The sequence below is a fragment of the Manis pentadactyla genome, chromosome 4, assembly GCF_030020395.1.
Source record: "Manis pentadactyla isolate mManPen7 chromosome 4, mManPen7.hap1, whole genome shotgun sequence".
NCBI lineage: Eukaryota > Metazoa > Chordata > Mammalia > Pholidota > Manidae > Manis > Manis pentadactyla.
This window is the reverse complement of record NC_080022.1, coordinates 795,376-806,854: the sequence shown is the minus strand read 5'-3', so window position 1 is coordinate 806,854 and position 11,479 is coordinate 795,376. Positions and strand designations below refer to the sequence as shown.

General features: G+C 48.4%; 1 protein-coding gene across 2 annotated transcripts in view; it reads left to right on the top strand.

Annotated features, from left to right (window-relative positions):
• The first annotated feature begins 591 nt into the window (after nt 1-591).
• Nucleotides 592-11,479, top strand: part of GNB1 (G protein subunit beta 1) — a 73,620-nt gene continuing 62,732 nt past the window's right edge. For both annotated transcript variants that reach the window (XM_036882781.2, XM_057499614.1), the window contains exon 1: nt 592-771. The gene's annotated coding sequence lies outside the window, so the exon portion shown is untranslated. The remainder of the gene's footprint in view (nt 772-11,479) is intronic.

Below are 11,479 nucleotides of genomic sequence, written 5' to 3'. Positions count from 1 at the left end.
CCCAGCGGCGCCACCTTCGACTGAGGAATCGGTCACCTCCGGCGACCCCACCGCTTGAGGGTCGGCCTTCGCTCGGCATGTGTGCCGCATGAACCTATGGGGCACAGAGGCGCGGGGTGCAGGAGCCGTTATGGGGCGCAGAATGCTAGGTGAGTATGCCAGGTGTGGGGCACAGAGTGCAAATGCGGGGGCAGGGGCGGGGCGAAGAGGGATCCGGCTCCCTCCACCGGCGTCAGCTTGTCTGGAAACCGAGCCGGTCAGTGGCAGGCTGGCCCACCCCAGCTCAGGGTCCTGCGGGGCACCCTGGGGCGCGGAGCCCAGCGCTGGCAAGGGATGTGCCAGGCCTCGCGGCAGCGGAGCGCATCGCCTAGGGCGCAGCGCGGCCCCTTTAATCGGTACGCGCACGGGCGCGGCCGGTTGGTGAGGTCGGAGGTGCGCGGACGTGCGCGCGCCGGCACCGAGGCCGGGAGTGCGTGCGCGCATCGTGCGCGGGGACGCAGCGTGGGGTTTCCCGAGGCTGCGGGCAGGGGCCGCCGCGCCCATCCCGATGGCTGGAGGCGTCTGAGGGGCGGACGGAGGCTGCGGCGGAGCGGGCGCGGGCGCGGGCGCGGGCGCGGGAGCGGACCAGGCACCGCGGGACCGGACCGAGCCTCCCCGGCGCACCTGCCCGCAGCCCCCGCGGAGCGCCCAGAGCGCCACCCCCTTCCGGAGCGGCGGCGAGGAGGCCGAGGCGGCGGGGTGCGGGCGCGTCAGGCGGGACGAGGCGCCGAGGTGAGCGCGGCGGCCCCGGCCCGCCCAGTGCCCGCGGGCCGCCCCGCCCCCACCCCGCCGCCGGTTGGGTCGGTCGGCCGGGGCTGGCGGGGACCCTGCGGCCGTCGGCCTGGGTGGGCCGAGCTTTGCGGCCCGCTGTCCCGGCTGCGGGGCAGGGGTCTGGGGCCTTGGGTCATAGGTCTGGGGTCCAGAGTTCGGGCCCAGGGTCCTGGGTTGGGGGCCGAGTCTGGGGTCTTCAGGCCTGGGTTTGGGGTCCTGGGCCCAGGCTCCTGGTCCGGGTTTGGGTCCTGGGTCCTGGGTCCAGGCTCGCAGCTCTGGGATCCATGGGCCGGGCCCGGAGGTCCGGCGCCTGAGGCCCTGGGTCCAGGCCTCTGGCTCGGGCTCTGACTTGGGTGCAGGCCGCGGTCCTGGGGCCCACGGCTGGGGCCCGGAGGCCGCGGGCCGATGCCGGCCCCCGGCGCTGGGCGCCGCGCGGGGATCCCCAGGCCCGGCGTCCCCTCCTGTGCGCCGGGCGGCTGGCCGGGCCGCGAGAACAAAGAGCAGCAGGGCTCTGCAGCGGGTTGTGCTGTTCGCCCTTCGCTTCGGAAGAACGTCGTGTTTGCACCTTTTCGGGAGACTTTGAAGTTAGGGCTTGGTAGCCACACGAAGAAGGGGGACAATGAAATGGGGAAACCGGGGCCCCGGCCAGCGGCCGCCCGCCCGTGGAAATTCTGGGGATTTACGGCAGAAACAAAGAGATGTGCTGGAAGACCGAAACGGTGCGACACTCGGCCCTTTCTACGGAAAAGTGGGAGGTCGCGCCATTGCGAGCCCTTCCTCGTTTTCCCCGTCGCCGGTGCGTAGCCTGCGTGCGGGGCGGGTGCCGGCTGGCGGACCGGAGGCCCGGGCGGGGGTCTCCGCGCCCCCACCCCCTCGGCTCCTGTCCCCTGCCCCCACCCCGCGCCCCAATGAATGGCTCGCAGGCCCCGCCGCCCCAAGATGGCGCGCCGCCGCCCTCCATTGTCCGCCGCCGCGCGCTCCCAGGCTGCCTCCCGGCCCGACGGTGCCGTGGGCCCGGGTCACGTTCTTCGGAAGGATCGCGGCGGGGGGGAGGGAGGAAGTCGCCGGGGCTGAGTGCCCTCCTCCGGCCGAGCCTGCTTTCTGGGATCTGCGGGTAGGCGGGGGAGGAGCGTACCGCCGGGCGGTGGCTGAGCCTTGGACTTTTGAAAAATCCCGTGTTTTCCTTTGCGAATTGACGTTTGATTCAAAAGGCCTTTAAATCGTGGGCAGCCACGGAGGTAGTGTTAGCGTTACCTGCCCAGCTCCTGCTTGTGGATGCTTCTCACTTAGCGTTGGAGATTAATTTCCTGAAGGAAAACAGCGATGGGATTTCTATTCTACGATGGGAAATTGGACATTAACAGCTGTAGAGTACGTTACTGAGTTTATGCGTAGACCAAGTAGCTGCCTTAACCTGTGGTTTTGGTTTGGAGATATTCGTGGGTTTTTGGATTTTCCTTTTGCTCTCTGATAACAGTGATATCAAATAATATTTGATGATTAAGCAGTTGCCTGTGAGGTTGATTATTAACCGAGGAAGTATGTGGGTTATTTTTCATGGTTAGCAAGTAAGTGGAAGTATTTTGTTAGAAATTCCATACTGAATAAGGTCTTCAGAGCATTGTCACCGATAAGATTTCTGCATGAGTGTTTGGGTTCTCATTTGGAGCTGTAGTCGTTCTTGGGTTGGAGGGGTTCTTTATTTGAAAATAAGGTTTTCCGTTTGCATTTATTAAGATACATAGGGTCTATTCCGGAAGGTATATATTGCAAAAAGAGTGAACAGGTAGTTCCTTTTTTGTTTCCTTACTAATACTGGGTGTGAGGGTGGGGACAGAGCTGGTACCACCGACTTGGAAACAGGTCTGAGAGCCTCCCCACGGCAGGATTGGGTGGTAGCTTTTGGCTTCGTTTAACTTTCTGACAGAGCGGTCCAGAAGTGGGGTGCAGCTGGAAGGCTCCAAAGCTCACCCGCGCAGCGTCCCGCTGGGGGAGGTTTCCGGCAGCCGTGTGAGGTGGGCTATAAGGCCTCTTGTCCTCTGAGACGCCCACCTTACCTGCTCCTGGTTCCTCAGGCATGGTAAGTGCTACAAGTTTCTCTAGAAGGCGAGAGGTGAGGAAAGCAACATTCAGTTGTGTGACTGCGCCTGTGGCTCACTATCAGTTCTCCATGTTTGGGGGCCTTTTTTAGGGCTACATTTTGTCTTCTGGACCCTCAGGAGTTTGCTTACAGAGGATATTGATCAGCCGTGAAGGTTTGACCGGAATTGCTACTTTATTAAATGAACTCACGCTCCAGACAAAAGCTATTTCTCTATCCAAGTTCACCACAGCTTATCTCATCAGACGAGTGCTGAGCAGAATGTCCGTGAATGATGCCTTAATAAAGATTTTCTTTCGTATCTTGAATTACTTCTTCTTTGGGGGGAGGTGAAGTAAATTTCTTCAGATTTATTTTAATCTCAGAAGAGATTTAAAAAGACTACCGAAAGGCTGCAGATTAATGTGCAGTTGACCTTTGAACAAAAGTTTTAAGTGCTTGTGTTCACTTAGCATGGATTTCTTTCAATAAATATATTGGAAAATTTTTTAGAGATTTGTGACAATTTGAAAAAACTCACAGGTGAACAATGTTCCTATAAGTACCAAAAAAAAAAAATTAAGAGAAAGGTATGTCAGGAGTACATGAAATGCATGTAGATGCTAGTCTTAAATGATTTGCCACCATACAATCAGCAGTAGGCTATTAGTAAAGTTTTGGGGAGTCAGAAGTTATACTTGATTTTTGACTGTGTAGGGGTGGGCACCCTTAATCCCTACATTGTTCAAGGGTCAACTATGCTGTCTTTTTTAATAGAGTGGAACCTCTTTTCAGATCTTTGTCATACCTAGTGACTTCGATTTCAAAGCTTGATTCAGGTAGGTAGTCTTACATTGACCCCTTGAGAAATGTGCTGGTTTTATGAGTTTATTCATTTTTCAAGGCTTTGTTCTGTTACCTTTTACTTCGCTAAAAATATCTCTCTTATCCATTGGTTTGATTGGAAAAGTATTTCTATAAATAGCTTTGAGAAAGGTCTTCAGGATATCTGTAGACTTACCTACCAGCAGTTGACTTTTTAGCTAATACTTTAAAGAATAACACTGATATTACTTTAGCTGTGCAGTATTGTTGATTATAGTCTCCTCTTTGGCTTGTTTTTTTCTCAGCTCATGTTGGTCTCTAAATTGGATGAAAGTCTTACTGGCTACAGACTTTGGCTTTCAGCATTAGTGGGTTGGTAGCAGATACTCTCAATTTTATTATCTGGGCTTGACCATATGGCATGCCATATTATTTTGAAAAACCTATTTAGTGTAAGCCTAGTAAAGCATTGAACAAAAAAGGCTTAAAATTTTTTAACTTTGTGTACATTCTGATTTCAGATTTGTGTTCATTGATAAGAGTGGTTAGAGAAATTATGAATTATGAAGTAGACAGTTCAGCTGAGTGATTTAGTGAACATAGAATGTGGGAATAAAGCAAATTTAAACTGAAACTGAAATTAGAAATAATTTACAAAATTTTACAAAACTGAATGTATAATACTGTTGGAAGAAAGAAACAGTCCAAATATGTGTGGCGTGCGTGTGTGTGTAGAGAGTAATCTAACATCACACCGACTGTTCTGGAAAAGGAATGGAGTACCACTTTTTAAAGCTGTGAGTTTTGTTTCAGAACTTATTTAAGAAATATAGGTCATCTGTAGACATTTGAATTGTCAGTGGATTGGTGGAATGCTAGAATCTTTTCTAAGTCTTTTAACCTTATTCTAACGGCAGTGTCTACCGTTAGGTGCACAGCAGTCAATGGATATTACTGCTGGCCTCCAGTGATAGAAGAGCTTCTATCTTATAAAGCAGTGTTACTTTTTTTTTTTAAAGACTTAAGTGAGTATTCCCTTATTTGATTTATTAAAGTTCTGTGAAAAAGCCATTTCTAAAAACTTACTGATATAAAAGACCAAGTCAAGATTACCTAAGGTAACTTTTAAGAGATTACAGTATTTAGTTGAACCTATATTGCCATTGATACAAGGTTATGATTTAATAATTAGCTGCTGCAAGCTTACTAATGCATTTTATCAAGGTGAAAAACTGTATTCTTAAACCTGTCAGTACTGGAGTACTAATGGCATGGGTTGAGGATATTCTCCTTTTCTTGTGGGTAACTATCTTTTTTTTTTTATTAAGGTATGAATGATATACACTCTTATGAAGGTTTCACATGAAAAAACAATGTGGTTACTACATTTACCCATATTATCAAGTCCCCACCCAGACTCCAATGCAGTCACTGTCCATCAGTGCAGCAAGTTGCCAGAGATCCACTGTGTCCCTTCTCTGTGATACACTGTGGGTAACTGTATCTTTATGCAGAGCTGTGTGTCTCCTGACTAGGTCCTGTGGCAATTATAAAATACATTCCCAGTGAAGGTTACAGATTCTCTTTCACCTGTCTGAATATTGTAGTTAATAAATTCTGGACATTTTCTAATTAGACAAGAGAGTGTTAAAGCTGTACAAAAGGTTTCCAATAAATTGTCATAAGAATTTTAAACTACTTCCTGAATTTTAGGGAGGGAGATAAATTCACTTGTCTCCGAAAGGACTGAGGCTCTCTGGGTTAGAACCCAATTCTGTAACTTAACTTGCTGGCTTGGATGTGGTTTTTGACTTCTCAGTGTGTTTCCTCGTCTGTAAGATGAGCATTCTGGAACCGCCTTCCTGGGTGGTCATGAGGATGCAGCGCTTGGAGCAGCGTGCTGTGCTCCGGGCAGCCGTTCCCAGTGCTAGCAGCCTCGCTCTGTAAAGATCTCTTTAACTGTGGCAATGTTGGATGAGATTGTGAGGAGACAGCTTACTGAGAGATGTGTTTTTCTTTCTTCCTAATGGGCTCCAGAGGAAATATCAGCCAGGGTGTGGGATATACCTGTCAGCTGTCACCATTTACTACCTCACTTTCTCCCATTTTCTCTCACACTCCTTTTTTTTTCCTTGAAAGGATTTCTTCACCTTTTTAGGATAATTTTGATCCTATAATTCATTTTGAAAACTGGTAAAATTGTTTATTTTTTGAAGAATTCATCTACCTTTTACGATGCTAAATTTTTTGGATTTCACAAAACTTTGGTGTCCCTTGATTCACCATCTAGTGACGATAATAACAGAGTATGTCTCATATATTCTCATAAATGCTGTAACTGGAAATTTAGCAAATGCTTACTCATCAGCTTCTCTTGCTAGGTGCTGAGGCTCTGAATTGTAGAATGGCGTGGCTCAGGGTCTTACTGGGTTTATAATGTAATAGGGAACCTGACAGGCAGGCGTGAGGGAGAGGTGCAGGGGCTGTTGGTCACAGGGGCAGCTGACTTATTCTAGGCTTTAGTGGTGGCTTCTTAGGAAAGAAGTTTGAGATCTGATGGATCCTACAGTTGGAGCCTGTCTGGCAGGTGGGTGGTGGGCAGAGGGAGAGGAAAGAGGGTTCCAGGCTGAGGAGATGGTATGAGTGTCTCTCATACGGCAGCCTGTTAGTTGGCCACCTTCCCGCACTGTGTCTCCAGCACCCATCGTGTCTGGTGTGGGTTGGGTGCTGGTGGCTTACTCAGGAGTGAACATTCTACAGGGCTGGAGAGCAGTGAGGAACTGATGCCGAGGGGTCACACACTTGATAAAGATTTTGCACTCTACCTTGAGGGCTGTGGGAAGCCTTCTGAGGGTTTAAGGAAGAGGTTGACCTACCTGTTCAGGACCAACACTTGGTACTTGAGCTTGGAGCATGCCCAGAAGAGGTCAGAGATTCCTGGAGGGATGCTAGTGTAGAGAGGAAGGTGACTGAATGCAGGGTAAGAAAGGGGTAAAGGACTGCGCCTTTCTGTCCTGGACACCCGGGTGACTCTTTGGTATTTCCTGGAATAAGGAACAGTGGGTTTGAGCACTCCAGGAGGCATCCCATGTTCTGTGTCAAGGGTGCCCCAGTCCGTAGACGCTGTGTTCCTCCTGGCACCATTCTGCGCCCAGAGGTGGGTTAGTACAGCTAAACCTTTCATTCAGGTCTGCATGCAGATAGCCCTCCTTGGAGGGCGTTCTCTGATCTCGTTAGTGTCCACCGACTTCCCCTGCTCTGTCTAGCCCTTCCTGGCCTCCCCACTGGTTCTGTAGGCACTTTGGTTCCTTGAACTACCGCTAGCCTCCAAAACAGCTACACAGTAAATATTTGTTGAATTACCAGTTCTATACTTACGAATGTGGCGCTCCGGAGCAGGGATCTGGATGGAGGCAGGCCTTTCGGAGTCTCACTATTTAGATGGTGAAGGCAGTGTTGGGAGTGATGGTCACTTGGGGCAGGCGGTCTCAGAGTGTGATGTCTGGACTCCTGGGGACCCCTGAGGTCCTTTCAGGGCCTGTCAGTAAAGCCACTTTCACAGTCATTTACGTGTGATTTGGCTTCCACTGGTGACCTCTGCACTGATGGTACAAATGCAGTAGTGAATAAACCTACTGGTTCTTTAGCCCAAACCAAGTCTGTGGTGTTCACCCAGTTAGTTACTGTGGTCACAGTGTTGTGCACCTCCAAAAGCTTGTGGTTAGAAAAGTCCTTTTTAATCTGTTGTCTTTAATGGATCAGTAAAAATTAATTGTGTTAAACTTCAACTCTGTGAGACCTGTCTTCTTACTGACCTTTGTGACGGGATGAGAAAGTCCTGCAGGACAGCGGCCCCAGGACGAGCAGCAGTGCGAGTGACTGAGGTGAAAGAACAGCTGGTGGAGATGGTGGCTATTTAGACAGTTGTGTGGCAGATAGTTTCTTGAAAATGAATGAAGTGAACCAGATACCTGAAGGAAAATAACTGACGTTATTGTTGGAAGTGGTAAAATTGGAGCTTTCAAAATGAAATCAAAATTTTGGAAACCTTGACTCTGCTACCATGAGCTTGACAGCTTCCCAGTACTTAAACGCTTTTCTCATGAGCAAGGTGGAGATGCTAACGAAGTGTTTCTTTTCTAATATTGTGTAATGAAATGTGTTAACATTTGGAAGATCTGCTTAATTCAGTGAAGTGGTGTTTTCCAAATGGCCTTTGCTAAGTCACAGATGGGTAAGAGATGAATTCAAAGCAAAAGAATGGAATGAAGCCCATGAGTTTAACGTAACAATGAAAAATGAATTGACATGGTTTCAGATTCCATTTCAGAACTACTCTCTAAGAAAAGTTGCCACTTGTCAAGTTTTGATGTAGTATCAAAAGGGACTATCCCATCCATTCACAATTACATCAAAAAGAATAAAATACCTAGGAATAAACCTAACCAAGGAAGTGAAAGACCTATACCCTGAAAACTACAAGACACTCTTAAGAGAAATTAAAGAGGACACTAATAATTGGAAATTCATCCCATGCTCTCGGGTAAGAAGAATTAATATTGTCAAAATGGCTGTCCTGCCTAAAGCAATCTACAGATGCAATGCAATCCCTGTCACAATACCGACAGCATTCTTCAACAAACTGGGACAAATCGTTCTAAAATTCATATGGAACCACCAAAGACCCCAGATAGCCAAAGCAATCCTGAGCAGGAAGAATAAAGCAGGGGAATCTCGCTTCCCAACTTCAAGCTCTACTATAAAGCCACAGTAATCAAGACAATTTGGTACTGGCACAAGAACAGACCCACAGACCAGTGGAACAGAAAAGAGAGTCCAGATATTAACCCAAATATATGGTCAATTAATATATGATAAAGGAGTCATGGATATACAATGGGGAAATGACAGCCTCTTCAACAGCTGGTGTTGGCAAAACCAGACAGCTACATGTAAGAGAATGAAACTGGATCACTGTCTAACCCCATACACAAAAGTAAACTCGAAATGGATCAAAGACCTGAATGTAAGTCATGAAACCATAAAACTCTTAGAAGAAAACATAGGCAAAACTCTTAAATATAAACATGAAGAACTTCTTCATGAACATATCTCCACAGGCAAGGGATACAAAAGCAAAATGAACAAGTGGAACTGTATCAAACTAAAAAGCTTCTGTACAGCAAAGGACACCATCAGTAGAACAAAAAGACATCCTGCAGTATGGGAGAATATATTCATAAATGACAGATCCTATAAGGGGTTAACATCCAAAATATACAAAGAGCTCATGCACCTCAACGAACAAAAAGCAAATAATCCAATTAAAAAATGGCAGAAGATCTGAACAGACACTTCTCCAAAGAAGAAATTCAGATGGCCAACAGGCCCATGAAAAGATGCTCCACATCGCTAATCATCAGAGAAAAGCAAATTAAAACCACAGTGAGATACCACCTCACACCAGTTAGGATGGCCACCAACCAAAAGACAAACAACAACAAATGTTGGCGAGGCTGTGGAGAAAGGGGAACCCTCCTACACTGCTGGTGGGAATGTAAATCAGTGCAACCACTGTGGAAAGCAGTATGGAGGTTCCTCAGAAAACTCAAAATAGAAATACCATTTGACCCAGGAATTCCACTCGTAGAAATTTACCCTAAGAATGCAGCAGCCCAGTTTGAAAAAGACAGATGCACCCCTATGTTTATCACAGCACTATTTACAATAGCCAAGAAATGGAAGCAACCTAAGTGTCCATCAGTAGATGAATGGATAAAGAAGAGGTGGTACATATACACAATGGAATATTATTCAGCCATAAGAAGAAAACAAATCCTACCATTTGCAACAACATGGATGGAGCTGGAGGGTATTATGCTTACTGAAAGAAGCCAGGCAGAGAAAGACAAGTATCAAATGATTTCACTCATCTGTGGAGTATAAGAACAAAGGAAAAACTGAAGGAACAAAACAGCAGCAGAATCACAGAATCCAAGAATGGACTTACAGTTACCAAAGAAAGGGACTGGGAAGGAAGGAATAAGGGGGGGAAAGGAACATTCCGATTAGCACACATAATGTAGGGTGGGGGGCACGGGGAAGGCAGTATAACAGAGAAGACAAATAGTGACTCTGTAGCATCTTATTACGCTGGTGGACAGTGACTGTAACGGGATATGTGGTGGGGATTTGATAATGGGGGAATCTAGTAACCACAGTGTTGCTCATACAATTTTAATGATACCAAATAATAAAAACTTTTAAAAAGGGACTATCCACATTTTTATGAAAAGGCTGTTAAAACACTCTTCCCTTTTCCAGAGACATAGTGTGTGTGAAGCTGAATTTTCCTCATGTGCTGTAACCAAAGCAAGATACTGAAACAGATGGAGGGCAGGCACAGATGTCAGAATCCACCTGTCCAAGCAGATGTTAGAGAGGTTTGCCGAAAGGTGAAATACTGCTGCTCTTCTCACCAAATTATTTTTCTAGTTACTTTTTGTAAAAATGTTATTTATGGTAACATGTAGTATAGGCTTATCAAATGTTTTTAAACATGCTATGTTTTTATTTCGAGTGCAGTTGTATATAGATAGACCCACATGAACAAAAGTGCTGGGTCCCTGAATAGTTAAGAGCATACAGGGAGCCTGAGACAGGCTGTGCAAGCAGGCCTGGTTCTGAGAGCAGTGCGGTGGGCAGACCAGCTGGGCACGGGCGGGTGGTGGCCCAGGGTGCCTGCACGGACCGGAGAGGCCCTCAGCTGGAGACGGGCACCCTGTTCTGAGTGTCCATCCCTGCGGCAGCATTATGGGTGTAGGTGTCTCATGGAGAGAAGAACAGAGAGACCGTCTAAAGGTTGAACACCCATTGGTGCAGCTTGAGAGGAGACCATGGGGCAGGCCTGAGGGGCGGCATTGGTTTGGGCAGAGGAAGAGAAGTTGGAAGACTGTCAGAACACAGTGTCCAAGCCCATGCAAAGGGTCTTCTGTGGGGAAGCATGGTCAGAGTGGCAGATTGGGCCGGGGAAGAGAGGTGGGCTGAGGCTCCAAGGTCAAGAAGCCCAGCCCATGGGGGACAGCGAGGCATGGGCGGCAGTGAGGATGAGGGAGGGCTCTGCTGCTTTGATGTGAGATGAAGTAACTTGAGCATTGTGGGGACTGAGAGGATGGAGCCAGTAAGGGGAGGAGAGTTGCCCTTGATGTGCTTGTCCAAGGCTTGAGCAGTGCCAGGAGCACTGCGGGTGGGGCCATGAAGAGACACCAGCAGTCCTGCCCTGGGTGGTGGGAAGGCTGTGCGAAAAGAGGGCAGGGAAGGGCCGGGCCACAGAGATTGCTGGTGTTCCATTTTAAAAAGGGTGGTCGAAGTATTTCAGCCAGTAGGAGGAGGTGAGAGGATGAACCCAGCAGACGTCTGGGAATATGGAGACGTCCCAAGGTGGGACCTTGCTTGGCGTTGAAAGAAGTCCTGGAAACCGGTGTTCATTTCCACTGGGCATAGATGTTTGTCTATAAGAAGTGTGTTAGAGAGTTTCAAGGTTTCCCTTCAGACCTTGGCCCTGCAGTCCTGCCCTGGCCATTGGTGGACACACTGGCCCTGCTGAGCCCGCTGCTGTCACTCCTGTCTGCTGGGCACTGCCCGTGCTGGGTGCTGTGCTCAGAGGCCACGTGATCCGTCTGGTCCTCCCCACTGACTCTGAGGCAGGTACAGTGGGGAGCCCCATCACAGATGCCGAGCTGACAGTGATGGGGTGGCTGGCCA